Source organism: Staurois parvus, unplaced genomic scaffold, assembly GCF_062004578.1.
Source record: "Staurois parvus isolate SC_StPar_1 unplaced genomic scaffold, SC_StPar_1.0 ptg000118l, whole genome shotgun sequence".
NCBI lineage: Eukaryota > Metazoa > Chordata > Amphibia > Anura > Ranidae > Staurois > Staurois parvus.
In genome coordinates this window covers 3,693,117-3,719,353 of record NW_028317914.1, presented here as the reverse complement: position 1 = coordinate 3,719,353, position 26,237 = coordinate 3,693,117, and the positions used below count along the sequence as shown (strand labels likewise).

At 41.6% G+C, this 26,237-nt stretch overlaps 1 protein-coding gene across 2 annotated transcripts in view; it reads left to right on the top strand.

Annotated features, from left to right (window-relative positions):
- The window catches only part of MBOAT2 (membrane bound glycerophospholipid O-acyltransferase 2), a 358,785-nt gene that overhangs the window by 110,998 nt on the left and 221,550 nt on the right, over positions 1-26,237 (top strand). The gene's annotated exons all lie outside the window — the stretch shown is intronic.

The following is a 26,237-nucleotide window of genomic DNA, read 5'->3' as shown; positions in this document are numbered from 1 at the left end:
CTTTTTTTCTTTATTAAACTGTCTTAACTTGGAAAGCTATTAACTGTTGTTTGTCATTTATTATTTCTGCATTGCTAATATTTTACAGTCCTTAAATATCTGTAATATAGATAACTGTATATTTGCTGTGTTAGGTTATGCTTTGCATCAGTCTTCTTATAATGAACTGATCTGTAAATCAGAACTAAGGTTCCATTGTTGTTCACTGCAAGCATGCATTTTTTTTTTTTAATTGCAGAAGACACGTAATGCATTAAAATACACTTACCTGTCTATTTGCAACTTACAGCAGCCAGCCTGATCTCTGAGTGCAAGAATGATGGCCTCCTGCACATGCAGGGTTGGCATCATCCTGCATCGACCAGTGAAGATGGCTGAAAAGCAGCACACATTCCCCAGTCTGAATGCTGTTACAGTATATCGGGGATTGCATATAAGGTTAAATTCAGGAATGCACACTGCTTTTGTTTAGATAAAGTCAATGATGTATTAATGGATACAGAGCTGCATTAAATTGTTTACATCTGCGTGGTGTATCACAGCCCGCTCACACCGATTCCGACTTTGAAATCATGAGACTTCACTGTAACTGACATGCCGATTTGAGGTGTGATTTGAAGACATCTGACACAAAAGTAGTGCATGTACTACTTTAGAAATTGGTGTGGCTCCGACCGCACCAATATGATCGCTATAATTGTGGACAATAGGATGCAACTTACCATGCGATTTGCAAGTCATATGACATGCAAATCCCATGCCAAGTCACACCTGGTGCTATTTCTCAGTTTGACCAACTGCAAAATTGAATTATGTCCTGTTCTTCATGCATTTCATAGGGCTTTTACAGGCATTATTAAACTAAAAAGAAAAGATATTTTTTTAAATGCAAATAAGTAATTAACAACTTCAAAAAACATATAATATGAAAAGGAAAGTCAATGATCCCAGATTGTGTGTGTGTCACCAAAATGTCACCAAAATGTTATATGAAAATATATATTTTTTATTTTTGGTATTCATATAGCACCGACATGATACATAGCACTTTATAGCATACATTTACTAATATTCATCTGTCACATTAACTGAGCTTAAAGCTTCACACTGCATGCACAGAGTCAGCGCTGTAACCATTCCTCTCTCTCACTCTGCGTATATATGTTGTGTGTGTATATATATATATATATATATATATATTTATATATATATATATATATATATACATTTTATATATATATATATATATATATATATATTTTTATATTTACAGTATATATACAGTATACCTGTAGTCACAGATGTTCACTTGTATAGGTATATTCCAAAGTATATTCCTTTCACTACTGTCCAAGGGTCATAGTCCTGCGTGATAGAAACTGTACTTGATAACAAGGAACTTCATTCCCCAAAAGATACACTAACACTCTCCCATTCACATTTTCCAGACCTTCTTCAGTTGATACTGATAGGCACACATACCACTATTGAAAACAGAATAGGTAACCCTTGACTTAACAAGAGGTTATTACAGATCCCAATTCGCAATTCTTTCATATGTAGATTCACCTGATTTCGTTCCAAGCCTCATCTCTCATTGAACTTCCAAAGAATTCAGCATATTTTGCTTCTCGATCAGACATACATCCATACTCTTACGCAGAGACTTATGCCGAAACCGTGAATAGGAATTGCCTAGCCTCTATTTTTGATGCAATCCCTTGCAGTCTGCATTCTCTTCTCACATTGTGTATTGATTGTGTACATCGGACAAACTGTATCGCCTAAACCACTGTGCCTTCCTACCTGCCTTGTTCACTTGGATCCTTTTGATACCCCCTCTTTGTTGTACTTTTTGATTTGTATTGTCTCTTTGAAACTAATAAACGTTATGAAATAATAAAAGAAAAACAAGGAAATTTCCCAATCTTTTTACAACGTACCTCTTTTGCAGCACTGACACTCAAAACGTGGGAAAAAATCAAAAAGGAGAAGCATTGTTAAAACAGCAAATACTATGCAAAAACATTCATGCAACCTCCAGAATGTCCTGTTTGACCTCTCTTGACTTCTTTAGGCTCCTAAAAAAGGTCTAACAGATGAAACTCATCGAGCAATACTGTCTGTATGTTGCTTTTCAAATGATTTCCTGTTTTAATTAATGCTTTTGCTTTAGGAGAAGCTTCATAATTTTGATCTTGTTTACACGCACTCTTATTGGCGTGTCAAGTGTACAAATGCTGCCTGTTTGTGTTGGGAAACGTCTTAGGGGACACCTTGTTTATCAGTTTATTTAGTAACTCAGACGAGTGGATATTTATTTGTTTGACTTGCTGTACAAAACCCTCATACATTGAACAGTGTTTGGTTACTGCCTTGTTGAATAAAAGTGCAGGACAAACCTGCTTGTATTATTAAGTGTTCTTGCATGGCAAGACCACTTACTGTTATCTCACATATATATTCTTATTATTATAGCCAAATTTACCACCCTAACTCCTCCCACAGTTTTTACACTACATAGACAGTAATATACCGAAGCGTGCGGATTGTTCCCGATTGGTGTGCTATTACTTTGTGGAGCGTTTCGCCGAATGGTTCACGAAATATCAGCGTTTTTGTGGTGAAATTGGTCCCATAGGAATGAATGGCGGAATGTTCAAAACTAGAGTGGGAGCTGACAAAAGCTAAAGTGTGAGCTGAAAAATCAGGACATGATTTCTAAACTGCCATCACTCCTTAATTTTCAAGACCACCTACACAAATCCTATATCAAAACGTTCAGCTATCCCTGCTGCCACTAAAAATGTCCACGGCTAAGCCATAGTCCTGATAGTTTTCACAATATGACCATTTGTTTGCAACTCACGCCGCCCATTGACATTCATTGAAACTCCACTCTAGCCACCTCAAATTTGAAGGGCAATTTCTAAACTGCGACTGTGCCTTCATTTTTAATATTCCAGAGACATACTATGCATCAAAGTGTAGGTCTGGGTCTTGTGATTCTCACAATATAAAGCTTTTTGGTGTAGGATTTATAATTTTTCAACTACAACCGTTTGAAAATGGCAACCGCCAGTGAAGTGAGCAAGTTGGAGCAGTTTGTTTTTAACCGCTCTTCTCTGCCCTTGCTGTAGAGTGAGTTGGCATAGGAACCCAGGTGTGTGAGCAGGCAGCAGAGTGACAAGCCACTCCACCCAGTTACTCCGCCCACTCCAGTTGTAGACTACTGGTGGAGGCAAGAACACTTCACACAATTTCCCCCGAAATTGTAGCTTTTCTGGTTACACTCTGCTATAGCTGCTGTCTCCGAGGGTGGAGTCTAGGAGGTAGCTGGTGTATTGGCTTTCTCCAGGTCACTCAATAGTTACTCACAGATGCAGAGTAAGGTAGTTGTCTGGTAACAAGGACTGAAGTGTGAGACATTTGGCACATACAGTGAGGAACAGAAGTATTTGAACACCCTGCGATTTTGCGAGTTCTCCCACTTAGAAATCATGGAGGGGTCTGAAATTCACATTGTAGGTGCATTCCCACTCTGAGAGACAGAATTAAAAAACAAATTCAGGAAATCACATTGTATGATTTGTAAAGAATGTATTTGTCTTGCACTGCTGAACAGAAGTATTTGAACACCTGAGAAAATCAGTGTTAATATTTGGTACAGAAGCCTTTGTTTGCAATTACAGAGGTCAGACGTTTCCTGTAGTTCCTAACCAGGTTTGCACTGCAACAGGGATTTTGGCCGACTCCTCCACACAGATCTCCTCTAGATCTGTCAGCTTTCGGGGCTGTCGCTGAGCAACACGGAGTTTCAGCTCCCTCCAAAGATGTTCTATTGGATTTAGGTCTGGAGACTGGCTAGGCCACTCCAGAACCTTGATATGCTTCTTATGGAGCCACTCCTTGGTTATCCTGGCTGTGTGCTTCGGGTCGTTGTCATGTTGGAAGACCCAGCCATGACCCATCTTCAATGCTCTGACTGAGGGAAGGAGGTTGTTGCTCAAAATCTCACCATAAATGGCCCCATTCATCCTCTCCTTAATACAGTGCAGTCGTCCTGTCCCCTTTGCAGAAAAGCACCCCCAAAGCATGATGTTACCACCGCAATGCTTCACAGTAGGGATGGTGTTCTTGGGATGCAACTCATCCTTCTTTTTCCTCCAAACACGACGAGTGAAGTTCTACTTTGGTCTCATCTGACCACATGACTTTCTCCCATGCCTCCTCTGGATCATCCAGATGGTCATTGGCAAACTTCAGACGGGCCTGAACGTGTGATGACTTGAGCAGGGGAACCATCCGTGCAATGCATGATTTGAAACCATGACGGCGTAGTGTTCTACCGACAGTGACCTTTGAAACTGTGGTCCCAGCTCTCTTCATGTCATTGACCAGCTCCTCCCTTGTAGTTCTGGGCTGATTCCTCACATTTCTTATCATCAGTGATACCCCACGAGGTGAGATCTTGCATGGAGCCCCAGTCCGAGGGAGACTGACAGTCATCTTTAGCCTCTTCCATTTTCTAACAATTGCTCCAACAGTTGATCTATTTTCACCAAGCTGCTTGGCAATTGCCCCGTAGCCCTTTCCAGCCTTGTGGAGGTCCACAATTTTGTCTCTGGTGTCTTTTGACAGCTCTTTTGTCTTGCCCATGGTAGTAGTTGGCGTCTGACTGACTGTGGCGTGGACAGGTGTCTTTAAAGAGCTCAGACAGGTGCTACTAAGTTAGATGAATGAGTGGAGTAGAGGTGGACTTTTTAAAGGCACAAAAACAGGTCTTTGAGAGCCAGAATTCTTGCTGTTTCTTAGGTGTTCAAATACTTCTGTTCAGCAGTGCGAGACAAATACATTCTTTACAAATCATACAATGTGATTTCCTGAATTTTTTTTTTTAATTCTGTCTCTCAGAGTGGGAATGCACCTGCAATGTGAATGTCAGACCCCTCCATGATTTCTAAGTGGGAGAACTTGCAAAATCGCAGGGTGTTCAAATACTTCTGTTCCTCACTGTACAGTATGTAGCTGAAAGCTGAGGCTTGAACCCACAAGTGCAGTGGAGGCTTGAGGCTGTGGGTGTAGAGGTATTGCAACAGAGGCTCAGACTGTAGACACAGTAGAGGCTTGGACTATGAATATATTTGTATTTTTTATTTATTTATTACAGGTACTTATATAGCACCATCAATTTACGCAGCGTTTTACATATATATTGTACATTCCAATCAGTTCCTAACCCTCACGAGGTGTACAATCCAAAGTCCCTAACTTACATTCATACATACTAGGGCCAATTTATACAGGTTCCAATTAACCTACCAGCATGCCTTTGAAGTGTGACAGGAAACCAGAGTACCAGGAGGAAACCCACGCAGGCACAGGGAGAACATGCAAACTCCAAGCACGTTGGTTGGGATTCGAACCAATGACCCCAGTACTGCCAGGCGGAAGTGCTAACCATTTAGCCACTGTACTTTGCTGCCCATGAATGCAACAGGGTCTGCAGGTACAGTGGAGACTAACCCAGTGGGTGCTGAAGATATTGTGGGATAAGCTGATATGCAGCTTGGGTTGGAGGTGCAGCGAGACTGTGGGTGCAGTAGCTGCTATGGGTAAAGTGGATGCTATGGCTGTAATGCTGAGGTGAATATTGGCTTCAGTAAGTCACAGGAGCATTCTGACTGCTTGTTTAAGGCTGAAGACAGCATGCCCTACTCGAGTTTAAATGGCAGATTCAGCACACTGCCCTATCATGCTCGGTGCTGAGCCACAGGATGTAAATAACTGTGACGGATAGCTGAGGTGAACATAGATCTACTTTTCTTCACACATGACATGACATGACATGAGCCTGTCACATTCCTTATTTTCCTTTTCAGTCAATCTTCACATCTTTTAAGTGGTATAATTTCCATTGTTACTGAATATCTTTGTAGTATGTAAACCACCTGTGCTACTCAGAATAAAGATAAATATAAAGATCAGGAAGCTGCTATCACCTGGCTACATACTTGAATAAGTTGCAAACATTACATTGTGCCTAAATACACTTATATACCATGATTCGTGCATAAATATAAATCTCAAATAAATTCTAACAAAAAGAAATATACACATCAAAAAAGGACAACATCATGTGATAATATGCAAAACAAATTGATCACGAGTCATATATTGTTTTTTTTGGTCACTTATCATTAAGGGATGCATGTACACTGTCTCACCATTTTCTCCAGTGTGTGATGTCTATTTCTCGTTTACACTTTATATATTTTTTTGCATATTATCACATGATATTGTCCTTTTTTGATGTGTATATTCCTTTTTGTTAGAATTTTTTTGAGATTTATATTTATACACAAATTATGGTATATACGGGTGAAAGTAAAAAAATTTGAATATTGTGCAAAAGTTCATTTATTTCAGTAATGCAACTTAAAAGGTGAAACTAATATATGAGATAGACACATTACATGCAAAGCAAGATAGTTCAAGCCGTGATTTGTCATAATTGTGATGATTATGGCTTACAGCTCGAGAAAACCCCAAATCCACAATCTCAGAAAATTAGAATATTGTAAATATAGGGTGCAATATTCTCGGCTCAAAAGTTATGTAGAAGGGAAAAGTGTGGAAGAAAAAGGTGCACAAGCAGCAGGGATGACCGGAGCCTGGAGAGAATTGTCAGGAAAAGGCCATTCAAAAGTGTTGGGGACTTTCACAAGGAGTGGAGTGAGGCTGGAGTCAGTGCATCAAGAGCCACCACACACAGACGAATCCTGAACATGGGCTTCAAATGTCGTATTCCTCTTGTCAAGCCGCTCCTGAACAACAAACAACGTCAGAAGCGCCTTACCTGGGCTAAAGAAAAACAGACCTGGTATGTTGCTCAGTGGTCCAAAGTCCTCTTTTCTGATGAGAGCAACTTTTGCATCTCATTTGAAACCAAGGACCCAGAGTATGGAGGAAGAATGGAGAGGCACACACTGCAATATGCTTGAAGTCCAGTGTGAAGTTTCCACAGTCTGTGTTGATTTGGGGAGCCATGTCATCTGCTGGTGTTGGTCCACTGTGCTTCATTAAGTCCAGGGTCAACGCAGCCGTCTACCAGGAGATTTTGGAGCACTTCATGCTTCCTTCCGCAGATGAGCTTTATGGGGATGCTGACTTCATTTTCCAGCAGTACTTGGCACCTGCCCACTCTGCCAAAAGCACCAACACCTGGTTCAATGACCGTGGGATTACTGTGCTTGATAGGCCAGCAAACTCACCTGACCTGAACCCCATAGAGAATCTATGGGGCATTGCCAAGAGAAAGATGAGAGACATGAGACCAAACAATGCAGAAGAGCTGAAGGCCGCTATTGAAGCATCCTGGTCTTTCATAACACCTCAGCAGTGCCATAGGCTGATAGCTTCAATGCCATGCCGCATTGAGGCAGTAATTGCTGTAAAAGGGGCCCAAACCAATTATTGAGTACATATGCATGCTTATACTTTTCAGAGGTCCAATATTGTTCTATGTACAATCCTTGTTTTATTGATTGCATGTAATATTCTAATTTTCTGAGATTGTGGATTTGGAGTTTTCATGAGCTGTAAGCCATAATCATCACAATTATCACAAATCATGGCTTGAACTATCTTGCTTTCATGTAATGAGTCTATCTCATATATTAGTTTAACCTTTTAAGTTGCATTACTGAAATAAATTAACTTTTGCACAATATTCTAATTTTTCGAGTTTCACCGGTAAGTGTATTTATGCACTGTGTAAAGAAGCGCAACACCATTTTCTTTTTTATGTTTGCAACTGAATATCTTTGTTAATTATATAGACCTGTGTAATTGCAGTGAGAAGGACTTTGCTTACGGCTATGTTTAAATTGGGAATCGCCTCTATACAGTAGTGCAGTCACCATGCAGTGCATTGGCATACACTGGTTACAGATGTTCTCTGCAGTAAGCGCAGGCTGTGGAGGATAAAACTGAAGGTATGTCGGTGACAATGGCTTCATATAGAGGCTTTACCCAGAAAAAAAAAATGCCACAGCTGTACCACTATACAGTCAATAAAAAATGTTGAAATACTACACAAAAAGTATACACATATACAAACCCTGCATATTGAACTACAGTAATTCTCTGACTTAAGAACGAGTTCTATTCTGGGAGAACATTTTGACACAAATATACAATGTAAAGCATAAAAAAAACAGACACACTCAAAAATACTGTAAGTAAACTATTTATACTTTTACAGTTTCCTTAAAATGGTGATACAGTACAGTACAGAACCACAAATGGCATATAGTGGAAGAGAGTTACTAACTGGAGGAGGGAGGGTAGGTGGGAGATGGTGGAGCTGAATGATCATCAGCGATAGGAGATGGAGGGCAAGAATGAATTTGACTCACACTTGATGTTGTTGGAGCTTAAGGATCATCAGCAATAGGAGACGGAGGGCAAGATGGAATTTGGCTCATACCTGATGTTGATGGAGCTTAAGGATCATCAGCAATAGGAGATGGAGGGCAAGATGGAATTTAGCCCACACCTGATGTTGTTGGAGCTTAAGGATCATCAGCAATAGGAGATGGAGGGCAAGATGGAATTTGGCCCATACCTGATGTTGATGGAGCTGAAGGATCATCAACAATAGGAGATGATGGGCAAGATGGAATTTCACTCACACCTGATGTTGATGACACGGGTTTTTTGATGGATTCAATTCTGTCTACCCTCTGGAAAAAATGATCCAGTGATGTCTGAGTAGTAGCTCTTTTCTTCTCATCATAGATGACTCTGTAGCACTGCATGGCATTCTGAACGCCTGCTGCAAGCTTTGCGTATTGTTCTACGTTGGGGTCCTGTGCCTCAAGAAATAACAGTGCCTCTTCAAGAAAAGAAAATCTCCTTGCCATTTCCTGTCTTGTGAATCTCTTTGGTTCTTCAGTTACATCTTCCTCTTGGCTCTCTTCCTCTTTTCGCTGGGCCTCTAATTCCATCAGGTCTTCATTAGTAAGCTCCTCATGTTGCACAGCAAGGAGTTCAATGAAGTCGTCCTTTTGCAGATCTAGCTCCAGCTTTGTGCTAAGGGTCACTAAGTTGTTGAAGACCTCTTTGGACTCCTTGCCCATCTTCTCAAGTCCATGAACTTTATGAACAAACTGTGGGCAAAGGTTCTTCCAAACCCTATTCATGGTGACAGCTAAAACCTCACACCAAGCAAAGTTGATGTTTTTTATGGCATTGTAGATGTTATAGTCCTTCCTAAATTGTCACAAGGTTGTTTCTGTTTCATTAATAGCCTCATTGCCTGAAAAAAACTGTGACATAAATAATATTTCTTGAAAGTCGCAATAACTCCTTGGTCCATAGGTTGGATGAGTGTCGTAGTATTCGGTGGCAGATGCACTACTTTGACGTTGGGATGAAAGTCATCCATGAATTGGGGGTGACCTGGTGCATTGTCAAGCAGCAAAAGAATATTGCATGGGATATCTTTCTATAAACAATATTTCTCTATCTCTGGGATAAAGTGGTGGAAAAACCAGTTTTGTAAAATGACCTGTGTAACCCAGGCTTTGGAGTTACTCTTCCACACAACAGGTAGAGAGGCCTTGGCTATGTTTTTGAGGGCTCCTGGGTTCTCTGAGTGGTAAACTAAGAGAGGCTTTAGTTTCATATCACCAGAAGCATTGCCACCAAACAACAGAGTAAGTCTGTCCTTTGCTGCTTTGAAGCCTGGCATCACCTTTTCCTCTTTACTGATGTAACTTCGTTCTGGCATCCTCTTCCAGTACAGTCCTGTCTCATCGACGTTAAAAACCTGTGATGGTAAATAAGCACCTTCGTCAATAATTTCTCTAAGTGTTGCTGGAAATTCTTGGGCAGCTATGGTATCTGCACTTGCAGTCTCACCACTTGCTTTTATGTTGTGAAGGTTGGCTCTAGCCTTGAATCTGTTAAACCATCCATAGCTGGCAGTAAAAGATGCACACTTTTTGGAAATTATTGTTGACTTCATAGGCACAGCAGACTTCACATGTTCCACGATCTTGGCCTTGTTCTTTAGAATTGTGCCAGTGGTTAAATGATTCATGTTATAAGAACAAGCGATGTCTACCATCTTTTCTCCTCAGTCCAATTTCTCAATTATTGTCACTTTTGTTTCCATGGTTATTGATTTGTGCTGCCTAGCAGTCCCCTCCACATTACCACTGCTTTTCCTCTTGCTTCCGGACATCCTGGACTCTGTACAGTACACTATTGCACTGTACAGTAAGCTCACAGCAGCACAGCTATGACAATGTGCAGCTGAGACAATGTCTGGCAGACACGTGAGCTACTTCCACATCTATGATTTGTTTGCATCTACGAATGTTCGTAATGCGAGGTCCGTTGGGGACTTACTGTATTTGAGAGTAGAATCCTGCAATACAGTGGTTTTATGGCTAGGGTTTTTTTTATTTATTGTATAATATTTCAACAAACTTCCATTGATTGTATAGTGGTGCAGCTGCAGCACTAGAATTTTTTTCTGGGTAAAACTAAAAATATTTGCCCAAGAAGGTGCTGACAACCATTTATAACTGAAATGGGCAGCAACCTTAATATACCTAGGTATCTATATTTCCCCCCAGTCTCTGAGTTTTGCAAACTTAATTTCTTACCTATGTTACAAACTGCAAAACAGAAAATGAAGGCATGGAACAATCTACCTCTATCCCTTATTGGCAGGATTAACCTAGTGAAAATGAAATTACTCCCTGTTTTATTGTAGATCCTAAAACACTCTCTAGTCTGGATCCCACAGAAAAACTTCAAACAAGACAGGCTGGCTTATCTGGATCTGTGTTCCTTATTCCTTGCTGCCCTCCTTACCCGTGCCCACAATCTGGGCATCCAAGGGGATAAGGTACCTCAGTTATAACTGTGATAACGGTGGTCTGCAAACTTTTGACATGCTAAAAATGACAATATGCCCTCCCTAACTCATATCTGTTCCGGTACCTTCAGCTAGACCATGCATATCAAACTCAGTTCAGCACTACCACATTGTCTCTTACCTCCTCCGTTGGAAACTATAATCTAACTAGACCTATATCCATGATCTACATTGTCTTATTTCCCTCTGTACATGAGGGACTGGAGACTTTCCAAACTGTCTGGCGAGTGGAGGTCTCTGGACTAGACGGGGAACTCTGGGAGGATATATAGAACTGTTTCCCCTAGAGATAGCTGATAGAAATTTAAAAATGAGCACAGAATATACACTATTATGCCAAAAGTATTGGGACGCCTGCCTTTACACACACATGAACTGTAATGGCATCCACATCTTAGTCTGTAGGGTTCAATACTGAATTGGCCCACCCTTTGCAGCCCTAACGGCTTCAACTCTTCTGGGAAGGCTGTCCACAAGGTTTAGGAGCATGTCTATGAGGATGTTTGATCATTCTTCCAGAAGCACATTTGTGAGGTCAGGCACTGATGTCGGACAAGAAGGCCTGGCTCTCAGTCTCCGCTCTAATTCATCCCAAAGGTGTTCTATCGGGTTGAGGTCAGGACTCTGTGCAGGCCAGTCAAGTTCCTCCACTCCAAACTTGCTCATCCATGTCTTTATGGACCTTGCTTTGTGCACTGGTGCGCAGTCATGTTGGAACAGGAAGGGGCCATCCCCAAACCGTTCCCACAATGTTGGGAGCATGAAATTGTGCAAAATGTTTCAGTACGCTGATGCCTTAAGAGTTATGGAACTAAGGGGCCTGAAAAACAACCCCACATCATAATTCGCCCTCCACCAAACTTTACACTTGGAACAATGCAGTCAGGCAAGTACCGTTTTTCTGGCAACTGCCAAACCCAGACACGTCCATCGGATTGCCAGACAGGGAAGCGTGATTCGTCACTCCAGAGTGACTGAATTGCTGTTGTTCCCAGTTGCTTCCACTCTGTTGTAATACCATTAACAGTTGAACAGTGGAATATATAGTAGCCAGGAAATTTCATGGATGGACTTACTGCACAGGTGGTAACCTATTACTTTACCACTGAGCTCCTGAAAGTGACCCATTAATTCACAAATGTTTGTAGAAGCAGTCTGCATGCCTAGGTGCTTGATTTTATACACCTGTGGCCATGAAGGTTATTGGAACACCTGAATCCGATGATATGCAGGGGTGTCCCAATACTTTTGGCAATATAGTGTATCTTACTACCCATAAGTTACATAGGATTTTTCTCTCCATTTTGGCGGGATGTTGGAGATGGGCAGCAGACCTGGCTGACTTTACTCTTATTTTGGAACTGTCCCACAATTCAAATATTTTGGGCTGAGCTCTCACATTTAATTTTCCTGCTCACTACTGTTTCAATCCCACTGAGTATTGCTATATGCCTCTTGGGCCTAGTTAATCCCTTATCTCCAACTAGGGCCCTTAGAGTCCTGTTAGGACTCCTTTTATTATACCCCAAGTAAAGGCATAAAGCACTGAAATGGAAATCTCCCATGGCCCCAACCTTAGATTATTGGAAGCTTTGGTCAGTTCAGCCATCCTCCTTTATAAATTCACATATACATCAAGGGGTTGTCCTTGGAAATTTTCCAAAGTTTGGGACATCTGGCTTAACTCAGCCTTTACCAATGCCTTGTCGGATCTAGGCTAGACCCACTTTAATGAAAGTGCCTTGAATGGCTCTGCTGGGAGGTGATCAGGTGTAAAGTTATGGTCTACTATTTATATAAAACTGAGTCTGCTCTAGCGTGAACACCCCCATATCCTAAGAGATGCAATTGGATGATTTCTTTGTTGGTTGAACCATGTGTATCTGGATGTTTAAATTATCTTGTATTTAGTACACTTTGTGAGCTTTGATGTATTATGCAAGCCAGGGTATGCCCAGTTGGCTATGTTTAGCACACTTTTACAAGACAAAATTAGACAAAATGAATTTGGAAACAAAAAACAAAAAATATTTGGTCCCTGTGCTAGTATGCTGTTGGCAGTGCAGGCCACAAAGGTTGTGCTCCTTTTGGAGGCTTGGGAGTTCAAATATCTTAGTCTTGAAATGTAATTTATTTTTTTAAAAAATCACAAAGACTCAGTGGTTTTAGTAAGAGGAGCTATTGTTATAACTGAGAGGATAATTCAGTCCTTGCTGCTGGCAAGTACCCATGTATGGTTAATGTGCTAGAGTGAATATCTCATACCCTACACTTCATTAAGCAGCATGACAAGGCCCATTTAGGATCAGTGAACTCCATTATTTCACTTTGTTAGTGAACTCCTACCTGCAGCCAAGTGAACTTTTCACCTGCTTGCTACAAGTCTTGGCTCCGGAGAAGGTGTAAAACCATTATGCTGCTGCTTCATTTGTCATTTTTAGATTACATCAGGAACTCATTGCTATCTTGCATAATGCTTATTTTAGAGTCAGATATTTAGATATATTTTACATACTACATATATGTTTTGTATGCATAGCTTAAGAACGTGTGTAAATTTATATGTACAGTATGCATACAGAGTATATAAGCAAATTTATCTTATTCTTTCTCTCCGAATGTCTGTCCAACCATCTATAGTATGTCACCTGTCTTTTACTTACAGTATCAGTCATTTTGCCTGTCTGTTACCCTGTCAGTTTGTCCACTTACCTGTTGCTCTTCCGGATTGCTTGTACCTCTTCCTGCCTACCTGTCTCTCTTACTACCATGTAATTGTCCTATTGCCTACGCAGTTGTATCATGATATGTTTGTGGGCTTACTTCTCCTTTATATTTCATTGCCTGCCTGACTCTATATCTGCCCATTAGTGTGGTTTATTATCTCACCATCTGTTTTAACAACTATTTACCTGCTGTATCTCTCTTCCATTCACCTACCAACCTTTCTTATATGTACCTATCTTCATGTCTACCTGTGTCTCCCTGTTTGTTATATATTAGTCTACTCTGCCTACATAGGTGGCTGTTTCGCTGCTTGCCCTCTGTATGTCTATTTATTGTATAACTGCTTATATAATTAGATTGCAGTCTACATGCTTATTTATGAGCCTCTCTGTCCATATCTATCAGGCCTGTTGGCAGGTGCAGTCTATTTTCTCCACTGTAGGTGGCGCATGTCCAGACCAGTACTGCAGCTGGAAGGGAAGTCTAGGGAAATTTGGTTTCTCTATGGTTTCCTCCATCCCTTGGAGCATCATTCCAGTTGGCTATGCTGCATCCAGGTGACCCTGGTGGCCATCCTGGGTCATGCAGGGTCTTTTTAAGTCCCTTTATTCAGGTTTTGGTGCATATTTGCGAAGTGGCTTGTGTAGGGAGAGCATATGCATCTGTCAGGGACAGCACTAGTGGTAGGGACAGGTTCTAGAGGAGTAGGGATAGCTCAGGGCCTACGTCTACACTACAGCAGGGCCTATGTCTACACCTCTTGGGTTAGACCAGCCTGGCTGCATTCCAACCCCCTTAGCAAGCACTATCTTCAGTTCGGGCCTACTACCACTGACTCTCCGCTGTATTCACTGTAAGTTCCGTGAGTCGTTTAAGCTCCCTGCCGGGGTGTTGTACTGTTTTCAAGTTCTTCAATACATTTGTTACTGAATTCTAGGCATTTGTGAGTTTACTGCTGCCATACCATGCTGCGCCAACCAAACAAGACTGACTGAATCATTTTTATGTATTTTTGTGCATCTTAGACTGTCCATAATTGGCACAATTTATTTTTTAGAAATGAGACTAATTCAAGTTAAAGAAAAATAAATTATCCTTTAACAGTATAAATAAGAAGCCTTCAGTTACTTTTAACTGGGGGTGGGGGGTGGAATTTGTTTAAGTCCTGAACTGTTTTGACAACAGTCAGAACTACTCATCACATCTATATCTACCCTTTTATGTCATGCTTTAATGCTTATTCACCATTTCAGTTTTGGCTTTGTGTGGTTTGAATTTTTTTCACTGGTTCTTCTGTTTAAACCAGTAAAGGTGATTCATATAATGATAACCTGCTGACAACAATATTGTCCAAGAGACATCTTGGAGCAATGTATCACATGCAGCTATGAGTGAGGAAGAAGTAAGTAGGTAGGTGAGTGGATGAATAGAGAGGTTGGATAGTGGTGGGAATTTGGCATGAGGTCAGACATACAGGTAGTAAAGAGACTGGTAGAAAGGGGCATCTTTGAGCAGCATTTATTATTGTATTTGCTATGACAGTGTTTGTCTTCATGTTCTTCAATAATTTGTAAAGAAACAGGCACAAACACAGATACACGAGTATATAGGAGTCCTCTATCCACTCAGTGAAGGATTGCCTAAAGCCCAACTCCAGGCAGCTAAAAAAGGATGCCTTGCCATGGGGTTGTGCTCCCACTGCAAGGGTAATTGTTTAGATCTGGGGGAGCAAAAAAAAGGTTTACTTACCTATTCCCTGCTCCTCCTTGGAGCTAGACTGGTCTCTGCTACTTCTTCTCCTCCATACTCCAATAGCCTAGGTTTTTTTACATCAACAAGACCAAAGCAAGGTCCATAGCCCTGCAATGGACATGTAAACACAGATGGACTCTCCATGCTATAGTGTGGAGGAGCGCCAACTGTCGTAGGAGCAGAGGATCAGGTAACTAAAATTGTTTCTCCTCTCCCCCAGACAAAACGAGCAATAAACCCTTGCAGATCAGCTACATCCCCACTGCAAGGGATCATTTTAAATTTTCCCAAAGTTGGCCTTTACCTTAAAGCTTAACTCCAGTCTTTCTGCCCCCACCCTCTCCTCAAGTCCTCATATATTTTTTTTTAATCCCTTTATACGCACCCTAAATCCAAAAGTCTTCTAGCTGTACACATGTCTTCACAGGTCCTTTTTCTTTTCCAGTGGCAGCAGTGGCCAGTCCTAAATAATTGTGAGCGCCATTCTATGCAGCAGTACTGTGAGCCCAGGCTGGTGCAATGACATGTTCCCAGCAGGCGTGTCCTTGACATCCTGTGCTCCCAGGAAGTGGGTTGAATGATGCTGGATTTTCAATGTAAAAGCAGACACTGCTGATGTACAGATCCAGGGCTGGTTGAAGATGAACTACCCACAGAAGCCTACAACCTGAAAACACTGAGCAGATGTTATAGTTTGCAAAAATGCTCAGCTGTTAGGTAGTCATTCCAGACCTGATCTTTTCTTTATTCTTTGTCATCTAATTTTCTTTGCTTCTTGCGTGCTTCAGCCCCCAAATAATCACACTCTGTCTGTGCATTCGTTCAAGTATAAATGGCATTACTTTCAGCTAGGTGTTCTGTGAAAATTGGAAATAGGCAATTGCTACAATACATCTATATTTTATTGCTTGATAATTATCATTATTGGATGGATGAATTGCTATGCTGGGATACAGCTGAATGAATGAGAAGGAGCCTTAGCCTTGCACTGCAATGAAATAATGGTGAATTATAGTTTAATTCTAAATCCATTATATGGTATAGGTTCACCTTTATCCCATCACTTTATAATGATATATGATATTTACTCAGTGGCAATCATTTTATCCTGTATAAAATTACATCCTGTAATAAAAATCTTCACATTACAATGATATTTTATTGACTTACCTATCTATGTGATCCATACTTAACTTGTTGTTTAATTAATTGGTAAAATGAATGCAGAATAATCGGTTGTTCTTTAAATTCTGTAAAATTTTATATGGTTTTATTCAGTAAATCAGATCTCTGCTAACCATTTTCAGACTTGTTAGTAAATTAAATAAAGTTTATTTAGGCTTGTATGGGTATGCAAATCCCTCTGACACAATCAAAATCAAAAGCCAGGCAACACGAGCCCCAACTCTATCCAAAATGGGAAAACAAACATTTGTAATATAAACCTTTTAAATAGTATTTAAACCATAACAAATAACTACTTTTTTTGGTCCTACGGGAAATCCTGTGAGCTGATAACTTCCCGTGCTCTCTGAATATGCTGATTGTTATCAGTTACAACCCTTAGGATTGCATAATCACACCCTTCAATGTTATGGACAATAGGACAGGGGTGGGATTCCATAGTCCTACCTTGTTTTTGTTGGCCTAATATGGAAGAACTAGTGAATGTTGTCATTTTAGGACTTGAAGTATGTTGTTGGCAGAATAGCTTGAATAAAGAAAACTAATGCAGCAACCATATTTTAAGACTGGTAACATTTAATATATAACATTTTTCTTTTTGGGCTTAGATACACTTTAAGGAAAACTTTATAATTAATAATGTAAAGATCAACCTGTTTAACAATGCTCAAAATGTTATTGTTCAAAATGCCATTGCTGTGGCTGCCCTTAGTGGTGAAAGGCTAGTAAATTCTTTTAATCCCAGAAACTTTCTCCATGATTGTGCTAATTTGGAGGAAAAGTAGGTAAATGCATTGGCTTGGAATTCTCCCTTGATCAGCCAAATTGTTTTGACATCATCAGGTTCTACGTATTTAGTGAATGTAAGTTACAAGGCATGTGAGCCTCAGTCTAAAATTTGCATATGTGCTGATATTGCAGACATGTTAAAACCAAACATGACAAAATGCACTTTTTTGACATGGGGTGGCATATATAGGAGAGGAGTGCAGAGAGTCTGCTATGGGGCAGTATATAATGAGTGCCCAAAATCCTTAAATCTACAATATGAACATACATACATACAGTACATAAATAAATAAATGGAAACTGGGGGTTCTCAGATACTAACAGAAGGTATATAACTAATTCAATCCAATATATAGATAAAAACGTTTAAAATTACTTTGGGTTATATACTGAATTATATTGGATTGTATATGTTGTAATCATCTGAAGAACTATTGAAAACAGCCCTCTTCCTCCAGTTCTTCACCTACTCCTCCTCCCCTTCCTACTTCACCTCTTCCTCTTCCAGCTCTGCCTCCTATGTGATTATGGTAGAAAGAGTGGCTCTGGGGAGCTGAAGTTATCTGGGAAGAATTGAATCATACTTGGTGAAGAACTGTTGAAAGCAGTCTCCTTCCGTCTTCTTCCCTGGGCAATCCCACATTAGCATATTTAAAAATAATGGTAGCTGGGAAGGGTGACCCAGATGGAATTATAGGGGCTGCCACATTTGATAACTTTGTCTAGATATTGATATAAAGGTCCTTATTTGGGCATATTGTGTTTTTGGGGGGCCTTGTTCTGCCCTGTCTCCTCTCCTTAAATAACTATTGCATGCTTCTCCAAACAAAACTATAAGCTGCTGTGCTGATTCACATTGCCTAAGCATACTCCACTGTTGTCACCATTTAAAACAGACCTACTTATAGCCCCCAAAGTCAAATCACCTGCAGGTATGATTAAAAAATAAAAAAATATTTATCTCAGCCCTGGCTTCTGATACTTCTGAGAAGTAGCTAGCATCTGCATGCCTGACTGCTGCCTCCTGGAACATTTCGGTACTCAAAATTCCACAAGAATATGCCCAGACCAAAGTAAGCTTTTTTTTCAGCAACAGCTTTATTTTTAAATCACATTTGCAGGCAATTTGACTTTGGGGACCTCATTAAAGTGGACCTTCTATTAAAAAAAAAAAACGCCTGTGAAAAAACAATTACAGGCAGCAACAGCTAAATATGTCCTGTGAAAAAACACATGAAGTCTGTTATCACTGTATTGGATAGAGCCATGCTGTAAAGAGGCTGCAAAATATCAGCATCACTAAGATGTAGCAAAGAATGAAAAAAGGTGGAAACCCTTCCCTCCCCCCCACCTCCAAATTCTACATTAAGCACCACACAGCATTTTATTATGTACAGGACATTCAGTAATAATTTACCTCTACAAAACAAACTTTCCAGGGCCTACAAGTCCTGCATTAAGAGCTTCTACTACTGTCCCTATGCACTTTATCAGCAGCACTCCTTACCCTTTCCCTATCACAGCTAAAGCACATTGTCAATATGGTTGCTGTGGTCTCACTGTTTTGTAATTTTACAATGTATTTCCAAAAGCCACCTTATTGGCCCTTCTAAGCCAGCTGACCTGGCCAGGCAGTGGATTATGGTTACAAAGGGTCTGGTGAATTATCACATTAGCCTGGTCCGCAATTCATGAACATGCAGAATTCACTGCAAACTCATTGCAGCAGTAAACCCAGACCTCATATTTATACTTCCCAGACTCACAAATAAAATATTGAGTGTTGTTCTCTTACATAGGTTTAGGTATAGTAACTATGCACTCACCTGGTAGCAAGGCAATCATGCACTCTTAATAGACTTTATACTAGAATTAAGCACTGGCACTCATGAAGCATTACTGGCTTTGAAGTAGCAGAGCTCAACTTTTTGAGAACACGTCTTGGGGAAGTAAACGTTATTCCTTTACCCTGTAAAGGATTGCTGATGTGACTTGATAATTTTTGATTATTGCTGTCTTTAGCTGGAGCAAAACACGCCTGCAGATGGCTGAATATTGCCTCTGTGTCTGACCTTGTTCAGATGATTATATTTAACGGCACCTGTAGTTGGTTATTGTGTGCATCCATATCTAACCTTCCTCAGATGAGTATAGTCAGCCAGGCCAAAAGACACTAGCAGATGGTTGGATTGCGCCTCCATGTCCGACCTTGTTCAGATGATTATATTCAGCAGGGCCAAAAGGCACCTGTAGTTGGTTATTGTGTGCATCCATATCTAACCTTCCTAAGATTATTATAGTCAGCTAGGCCAAAAGACACCAGCAGATGGTTGGATTGTGCCTCCATCTCCGACCTTGTTAAGATGATTATATTCAGCAGGCCAAAGGGCACTTGTAGTTGGTTATTGTGTGCATCCATATCTAACCTTTCTCAGATGATTATAGTCAGCCAGTCCAGAAGACACCAGAAGAATGTTGAATTGTGCCAACATGTCAGACCTTGTTCAGATGATTATATTCAGCGGGGCCAAAAGGTACCTGTAGTTGGTTATTGTGTGCATCCATATCTAACCTTCCTCAGATGATTATAGTCAGCCAGGCCAAAAGACACCAGCAGATGGCTGGATTGTGCCTCCATGTCTGACCTTCCTTAGATGATTATCACCTGGGCCAAAAGCTACCTGTAGATGGTGAAATATAACCTACATCAGTTTTTGTGTGCAGACATTATTATTCCAGGATTTTTCTGGATGGGAGAACTGGAGTTACTTGCCCATAGCCATCTTTAGATTCAAGCCTTTTTCTTCACCTTTGAATCTGATAGTGGGCTTTGAGGAGAAAACCCCAGCTTCTGGTACTGACACTTTGTATTATGTGTGCAGATTCTGGTAAAAACATCTAGCATACTCATATGATACTACCAACCTTTCAACAACACATACAGAATAAGAACATCTATTGGGAATGTTAACTGACATTTGGAAAAAAAGGCATCCTGCTGTGCTTGTGTCTTAAAGAGAGGGTTGTGTTTTTTGCCTGTGGCAAGTACAAGCAAGGTGCCCATGTCCTTTAAGTGGCAGCTTATTTTAAATGCTTTGGTCAGACAATTTGTCTGTACTCATTACATTGTGTAACAATATACCTTCAGTGAATTACATTAATAAAAATCTGGAAGACAGACTATAAAGTATTTTTTAAAAGCAAGTAACATACACCAATGTTGTGCAGCAACTTGCAGCAAATGAAGAGAACCTGTCAGGATGGCATTTCCCACAGTTGAGACACCTGTCTAGCACTTCAATTAACCAGAATTGATGTTTGTTCTGGGGCAGATCCCATCTTTGTAGTAACACCTACAGTGATATGCCTTCTCTGGGAACTAGCACTGCTACTGGAAGTCCAGCAGTGGTAGCCTCCAGCAGTGGATGGGAATCTTGGATGTAACAACCAACATCTGTTCTGACAGGTCTCATTTAAGTACAAATCTGCAGTTTCCAATAGTCCCTGATTTTCAGCAACACCCCAAGGTTTTAGGACATTTGCTTGGAAAGATTTTTGACCTTAAAACATTTTAATTAAGATCAACTTCAAAGTGAAGTCCTTTTGTTTGATGGCTCTGTTCAGATTCCCTTCAGGCTCATGTAGAAAAGTACCAGGTCTTCCTCCTATGCAGCAGCCCCTGGCTACTGAAGTGGAGCTGAAATCTTCAGTACACATAAAATGCCAAGTGACATTTCGTTTATGTACCGAAATCCAGCTATTCCCAGGATGCCCCCTGAACCACAGTTTTTACATGGGCCAGATTAGCTATGGACATTATTATTGCTTGTTTTGAGTTAATACTGTATTTTGAGTAGGAACATTTAAACTGCAAAATGCTTAATCTGTAAATCTGATTAGTAAATGTACCATGATGAGCTGGCAGCCTGCTGTGTTCCTCCAGCACAGTGTTGAGAGGAATCTCCTTAGGTTGACTGTATCAGCAAAGTGTGTTTGAATATGATTTTAAAATATTGGCAACTATGCTAAGGGCTTATGTGGGAACACTAAATTGCTCATGCTAATGGATAGAATATGTGTTCTTCTTTGAGCTCTTTTATTGTATCCCCAAAGGAAAGGAAAGTTGGCCATATACTGTTTGAACTTCATTATGAAGTGACAGAAATTTGCTGTGGGTGGTCCTGTTGGCACCTTCCAGTCAGATGAAAAATTATCAGTTGAACAAAGGCTGCATGCAATCAGATGCAAATGCTGCTTGGCTGTTCTGACAGTCACCAGTGCTGGCTGTCAGAATTAAATAGCTGCAGCTGTAAATTCATCCATTCATGCTATATAGCATGGATGGAAGAATCAATTTGATTTTTTTTTGTTCACACTGAGGAAATGACATGTGCATGCTTACAATTGTAACTTGCTAATAAACTTCAGCTTTAATCCTTCTCATACACCTTATACATTTAAGCAGCATTAACTAATAAAGGTTTATTCTATGTAAAAACACGTATATGAACAAATAAGCTCAAACACTTTGATCCATTATTTTAAAGATATTTGTTATGAGATTTATAATCCAAGTATCATGTATAATTTAACTCATATTTTAAAGAAAAAAAGTAAAAATAAGACAAAATAGTCGAAATAGACAATGTATGTCACTTTTCAATGTATTTCTGTATCAGTAGATGATATATAGTTGTCATACACAATGCTACCTATCTTGTTGTATCACTTTCCAAACTTAAAATGGAAGAAAACCCTAACTATACCTATTCTTAAAAATGTTCCCTTGTCCCTCCTCCTACCTATCCAGCCTAAACTGTATAAAAAAGATCTGTATACTTATTTTAATCCACTCCAGTCTGATCACATGATCCTGCAGCTCCAGCTTCCTTGTATCAGTGAGTGGATGCTGCATGAAAGAGGAAGAAGTGCTGACTATGGCTGGGTTATGGGAGCCTATGGGTGTTGTCATAGTTTCTGGGATTCAGAGCGCTTGTCAAGTGCCCCCTTACATAGAGCTGCAGGATAATGTAACCAGACCAGGGCAGATTAAAAATGGGTAAGTACACAGATCTTTTTTATCCAGGTTAGGCAGGACTGGTAGGAGGAGGGGCGAGGAAACATTTTTAAGGATATAGAAAAGAGTTTTGTTCCACTTTAAGTTGTAAAGACAATCAATAAAAAGCACATTTTGTGAAAAAGAATCAGGATGGCCAAGCACAACTGAGGGGAGAGATTAATTTCAGTATGCCTTAATGAATGCTAAGGCTGATCCTGAAACATATCTGTCCTCTTAGTTTTTCTCTGCCATTGTGGATGTTTTGAATAAAATATATTTTTAGTTGTATTTGGATATACATTTCTGGGTGCTGCTTTGATAACTGTTTTAATGTACTGGATGTGGCCGGGTCATTGTGCTGCTTTTATAAAATCCCTTTGTGCTGGATGTAGACTTATCATGCTTTGCACTAGGTGAGGAATCCTTTTTGATATTCACATCACAATGAACTATATTGAGAATAGAGCTATCTTTTGTGCAGGACCAGTGTAAATGACAGGATAATGGCATTTCAGGTACTTAATGATAGTTAGAAAGTTGTTATTAGAGCTAGGGTGCTGATTTGAAGGTGCACTTTAAAAATATGATAAATTAACTAAATCCCAACATACTTCAGAGCCTCATCATACTCCTATTGCTATTTCAAGAATACTAGATAAATATATGTAGCACTACTTCAGAGGAGCTGATGGATTGTTTTGTGATTTCTCTGCAAACCTGAAGATGACACACCTTGCTCATCCAGCACTTACCAACACACCTTGAAGTCTTTCAAAGAATGTATTAGGCCAAGGGTAGCCTAAAAGAAAAGAGGTTTAGCAAGTGTACTCATACAAACAAATCAATGGGACAACAATTTTTGTAAGATATATGGTTAAACACCAGTAGTACTTTAACAGTAGCAGAACTGAACTGCATTTACCTAGTAACAGTATATACAGACGGTCCTAACTTGCTATAACAGCCTTAGTTTTATCCTACTGGCCAGTGATTGAAAAATATTAGCCGGCAAAGTTGGGGCCCTTGAAGAATGTACAACAGTTCCCAACAGACATTAAATACACTTATATGATGTTAGTCTCTTACCAGTCCCAGGAAGCCTTCTTCTGGGTCTCTGAACATGTGCTCTAATTCAGTAAAAGTCCAGTTCAAGTCAGACAGGGATTGAAGTTGTAATGGTCTCTCTCTTTCAGTCCTGCTAGGACAGTTCCTCTTTTCCTTCCTCATAAGTGGTGGCAGTGCTCTGTAGTACATTCGGATCTCAATAGGCATCCAAATAACACCTCACACCTTGGCAGGGAGAAAGTTTTCACCCCTGATGCTGTCAGGGCAGGAGCCGAGGAACGGACAGGCAGGCCTAACAATGTAACGCACTGGCTGACGACAACCACCACCCACAGACCGGAGTCCCTCAGGGCGCGGAGTCTAAGTCCCAGGCTGCCCTTCACCAGGGCCCCTGATGGTGGGGATGGACTTGACGCAGCCAGGAACCAGGTCGCGGCCCCCAAGACACCTCAGCTGCGGTAATGGCCGCCACCAATGGCGTGTAGCTGGTGGAAGAAACAAAAGAGTAGTCAGACAAGCCGGGGTCAACAACAACAGGACAAAACAGTACAGGACAGCAGACGAGAATCACAGGTCACAAGCCGGGTTCAGCAACAGAGGGTCAGATCAAAGGAGAATACAAAGAATAGTCAAGTCACAAGCCGAATCAGAATACCAGGAGAGTCACGAGAGTCAGAACAGAGTAATAGTAACACAAAGACACAAGACACAAGTGCAAAGAGCATGTGCGGGCCACAGGCTTATATGTCATCAGCCACGCCCCTCTGGGGGGTGGACCTCAGAGACCTGAAGGCATAAAAAGGACTCCCATCATGCACAGCAGAATCCAAGATGGACGCCAGCACATGGAGTAACATAACCTCAGGGAAAAGGTAGGAGCTTGACAGTACCTCCTCCTCAAGGACCCCTCCCCCTCCGCGGCTCAACAAAAGGTTTCTGAGGAAAGCGGGTATGAAAAGCGCGGAGGAGGGCAGGAGCATGGACATCCGCGGAAGGAACCCAGGAACGCTCCTCAGGACCATAACCGCGCCAATGAACCAGGAACTGTAATCGACCGCGCACCAATCGAGAGTCCAGGATCCGGCTCACCTCATACTCCTCATGACCGTCAACCCGGACAGGATGGGGCCGAGGCAGAGAGGTAGTGAAGCGATTGCAGATCAGAGGTTTCAACAGGGAAACATGAAAGATATTGGAGATCCGCATCCCAGACGGAAGGGCAAGGGCATAGGCCACCGGATTCACTTTGCGGAGAATGCGGAAAGGACCGACAAAACGGGGAGCTAGTTTGGGTGTGGGCACCCGAAGATTGAGGTTGCGAGTAGACAACCACACACGATCGCCGACCTGGTATGAAGGAGCGGGCAACCGTCTGCGATCAGCCTGGAACTTTTGGCGCTGAGCTGAGTCCCTCAAGGCCCTCTGGATCTGCCCCCATGAAGAACGCAGGGCAGCAAGATGGTTCTCCACAGCCGGAATGTCCTGTGGTGAGAACCTCTCAGGTAATACTGCGGGTTGGAACCCATAGTTGGCCATGAAGGGCGACATCCCGGAGGAGGAGTTGACCGCCGAGTTCCTGGCAAACTCTGCCCAAGGCAGGAGATCGGCCCAATCGTCCTGATGGTCTGAAATATAACATCGAAGGAATTGTTCTAAGGCCTGATTGGAACGCTCCGCAGCCCCATTGGACTGCGGGTGGTAGGCTGAGGAAAAGGAGAGACTAATACCCAACTGGGAGCAGAAGGCGCGCCAGAATCTGGACACGAACTGACTCCCGCGGTCCGAGACAATCACCTTAGGCAACCCATGCAGGCGAAAAATCTCCCTGGAAAAGACCGTGGCCAGTTCTTGCGCTGTGGGTAATTTCCTGAGTGGAATGCAATGGCACATCTTGGAAAACCGATCGACGATCATGAGGATGACCGTATGACCCCGAGACACCGGGAGGTCTACAATAAAGTCCATCCCTAGATGTGACCAAGGACGCTCCCCATTGGGAATGGGTTGCAGAAGACCCAAAGGGAGATGCCGTGGAGACTTATTCTGGGCACAGATCGAACATGCCGCTACATAAGAGGCAATGTCGGCACGGAGGGTTGGCCACCAGAATAAGCGAGAGACGACCCAACACAGCTGGTTCTTCCCCGGATGCCCGGCAGTTTTGGCGTTATGGTAGGTACGCAGCAGGCGGGTACAAAACATCTACCCTCCGGCCTCCCGGGGGGAGCATCAGATTGGGCCGCCAAAATCTGCTCCCCAAGAGGAGAGGTCAGACTGGTGCGAATGGCAGCCAGGATCTGATCTGGAGGAATAACCGAGATTGGCTCAGAGTCTTCCCTGGACAACTCAGAGTATTGCCGTGATAACGCATCAGCCCTGACATTCTTGGAACCAGGCAAATATGAAACCACATAGTTGAAGCGTGACAAGAACAGAGCCCATCTGGCCTGGCGGGGTGTCAATCTTTTGGCCTCCGAAAGATAAGTCAGGTTCTTATGATCGGTAAGAATGAGGACCAGAACCGCGGAGCCCTCGAGCAGGTGCCTCCATTCCTTGAGAGCCAGAATGATTGCCAACAACTCCCGATCTCCAATCTGGTAGTTGCACTCTGCAGAGGAAAGCTTCCTGGAGTAGACCCCACAGGGAAGTAGGGGTCCATCGGGCGACCGACGTTGAGACAGGAGAGCGCCTACTCCCGTCTCGGAT